The following is a 3,927-nucleotide window of genomic DNA, read 5'->3' as shown; positions in this document are numbered from 1 at the left end:
TTTCGGTATCATAGCAAGCTTCACAGGCGGACTGGAGACATGTCGTTCTTCAAGGATTAACGTCTTTCTTAGGGAAATCCTCTGTACAGGGGGTAAGACCTGGCACGCGTGCCATGGGGCTGCTAGGAGCCATTCCAGAAAAGCAAAACTTTTTTCTAGGAGAGACCTAAGGCTTGTGGAATAAGAGAAATTGAGACGTTTATGAAGGTTAGACATCCAGGTAAGCAATATATAAATAAGAAGGTTATCCTTCTGCTTTTGCTGATGAAGAGTGATGGAGGTCACTCGAAATGTCCGGAAGTAAATATCCGTTTTTTTATCCAGTTGTAGAGATTGAATTGTATTTGAATAAGAGAAATTGAGATTTCTTTCTTCAAGCAATATTACTACATTTTCATTTAAAAAATTGTGAATAGAGAGAGAAATCATATCAAGTAAGCGCGATTTAAGCGCCGCCAAGATGACCATGCCAAAGGCTCTGAGCTTTTGGAGTAGTGGTTTTGTGGTCTAGCGGCTTCGAGTTCCGGGAACCAGGAGACTGTTCCACTCCTTTCTTACGTTAGGTACACATGTCTGGACGGAATAGAGACCAAAACACATAAGTAACTGTACTTAGATGGTGTTATGATGAAAGTATTACAAAAGCATATAAAACACATACAAGGCGCTTTTATCGTGCAGAAGTGAGCGATAACGCTAATTCACCTTTATCCGCGGGGTAACCTATATCCGTTGTCTCTAAACAGAGGGTATCTAGGGACATCAAGTAAATGGACGGTGTTTTCGAATTGCAACATTTTCACAATTGTTCAATTTTAAACCACCGTCCGTCGAAATGATGTCCATAAGTACAGTACTCTGTTTTTTTGCTAGAAACAACGGATATAGGTTACCCGTGGATAAAGGTGAACTAGCGTTACACCAGGGATAGGTAATGCCAAAGTACGGATATCCATTGCTGAAACCCCTCCACGTGGGCTGGACCAGATTTATCTTCTCAATGTGAAAGGTGAGGTTTCTCAATGTGAAAGATGAGGTCACCAAATATCAACTCAACCGATCAACTAATCAACCGATCAACCAACCAATCCATCAACCAACCAAACGACCTACCAGCCAACTGAACAACAAAGCAACCAGCCAATCACCAACCAACCTATTAATCAATCAACCAGCCAACCAACCGACCAACAGATCAACCAACCAACAAACGGACCGACCGACCAACTGATCAACCAACCCACCGATCAACCCAATTGATCAACCAACCAAACCAATAACTAACCGATCAACCAGCCAGACAACCCACCAACCAATGAACCGACCCACGTCACCCACCTATCAACCAACCAACTGGCCAACCTATCAACCAACCAACCAACCAATCAACCATCCCACCAACCAACCCAATCGACCAACCAATCATTCATTCACACTCAAAGCACCTTAAAACCGACAAGATAGTGAGTTTGTTTAACTTATACAAGAATTGTACGACCACCATTGCTCAAAATCTTGTTCTGTATCCTTCCTTGACTTCAGATGGCCATGCGTATCCATGGGATAGGTAATGCCAAAGTACGGATATCCATTGCTGAAACCCCTCCACGTGGGATGAACCAGATTTATCTTCTCAATGTGAAAGGTGAGGTCACCTTAGAGGCTCATTTAGCCTCCCACACTTCTCTCCTGTAGGTTCACTTCCTCTCGGGATTAGTTTGTCTTTTATACTTCTTCAGCACAAGGCAGGCTGGAGGGTTGGTTTGTGTATGTGTGTGTGTGTGAAAGAAGAGACTCGGAAGCTATATTACGGCTGGATACCAGGCTATGTGTGCGCGCGTGTTTGAGTGTACGTATACATACCGTATGCATGTGTGTGTGTGTGTGAGCGCGTGTTTGAGTGTACGTATGCACACCGTATGCATGTGTGTGTGTGTGTGTGTGTGTGTGTGAGCGCGTGTTTGAGTGTACGTATGCATACCGTATGCATGTGTGTGTGTGTGTGTGTGTGTGTGAGCGCGTGTTTGAGTGTACGTATGCATACCGTATGCATGTGTGTGTGTGTGTGTGAGTGAGCGCGTGTTTGAGTGTACGTGTGCATACGTGTCCCTTTGTTACGTTTCCTGTGTTATCTCATATTTAAGTTAAACTTTTGATTCACTCGTTCGGCAGTATGATTTTATGTTATCTAAGTTACATCTGGTTTTGTACAATCTTTATGCTTCTGTTAGTTAAGTAATTTGGTTTTATAAAACTTTATGTATGATTATTTATTGAAGTTAATTTTTTTAAACTTTATGTATGACTTAAGTTCGGGGATCTCCTCCCAGGTGGCTTTAAAAAACGCCGTCAGGCGATATGCTTCTTACCCTGGTTAAATAAAGAATGAACAAACAAACAAACAAACAAACAAACAAACAAACAAACAAACAAGCATGTGTATGTGTGTGCGTGTGTATATGTGTGTGTGCACGTGAGTATATGTATATGGGTGCATATATGTATGTGTGTGCAAGTGTGTCTGTGCGTGTTAATTCGAAAAAGGCATGACATTACATAGGTTTGTTGGTATTTTGACATTGGATTATTTGATTCGATCATTGAACTCTAGAATACAGCAGTTTCCAAAATAACTAAGAAGAAACTAACTTGCAAAGAATTGTATTATTGTCCAGTTACCAGGGCTAACCCTTTATGATCCTTTATAATAGCCTCCGGCTAGTTGGGTAGCCCCGCTGTATTTCTCACTATACAGCCGAATAAATTAAATCAAATCAAATCAGTCCCCCACCATCTAGTCGATATTGATAAGAACCATATCTGTTGACCTCTTATGGCGTAAACAGGGCGGAGAAACACGGATCCGGGATTTGTCATGGTCAAAACGTACATTACACCCTCCTAACTGTCATTTTCTGCCGATTCAGACGGAGATAATTGAATTAACGTGCGGAGGAAAATGTAGCCTTGTCGCGGCCGCCCTGACAGGGGACACTTGTTGGAGACAGCTCGCAGATGTGGGGTGATTAGTACCAGGTGGACTGTGGTTGGAAACAGGTTTGATGTATGTGGCCACCGCTAGGAAAGTTTATGGATGACATCCCTACATACTGTAAAGTTTATTGCAAATTCTTGGCCGTGAGCTAATTGAAGGTAACATAAAAGTTTCGAACAGTGTAAAAAAACAATATCACAAGTGTCTACTCGTCTAAAGCTAGTAAAAGCTAACTCTACTAGATCCTGGGTTATTGGGTTCGACTCCTTTTTCGAAGACAGTGGAAGACGAAAGATCCCACCTTTTCTATTATGTGTGGGTTTTGTGATGTTAGAACTGTTTTCTTTTTGTCAGTGAAATGAGATGGGCGCAAACAAGATGGGTTATAAAAGACAAGATGGATATATCTTAAATCAAATCAAAATAGACACCATAAACGTTGTATCAAGAATTGAAGTGACAAAATATCGTAAAAAAATTGGTATCACAGGCAAGAAGTCTTTTATTTCTATTCAAGAGATTCACTAAGCTAAAGTGACGCTAGTGTGGTAGACTGGTTTCTGGCTTCAACTAGTCTACTACTACATTGGTGCCACTTTTACTATCTAACTATTTTCACTTCTTCCACTGTCTACATGTTCCTTACTACAAATGCACTTAACGCTATCATATCAATCTATTCATTTAATGTATTTAGTCTTTCTTCTCTTGCAATATCAGCCCCATGGGCATGAATTTGCAATAAAACATTTATCATTATACAAAATATTTTCCCGTATTGGTGCTTACCAGTAATGTTTACTAGTATTAGACGTATTTTAGGCTTTCAACTTTTTTTTCCAAACTGGCGGACAAATAAAAAAAAAACCCTGGCAAAATAGAAAGCCCATCTGAACGATATTAAGACGTAAAATACAAGCTAGTACCATACC

Source organism: Branchiostoma floridae, chromosome 19 (assembly GCF_000003815.2).
Source record: "Branchiostoma floridae strain S238N-H82 chromosome 19, Bfl_VNyyK, whole genome shotgun sequence".
NCBI lineage: Eukaryota > Metazoa > Chordata > Leptocardii > Amphioxiformes > Branchiostomatidae > Branchiostoma > Branchiostoma floridae.
Note: the sequence above shows the minus strand (reverse complement) of the source record.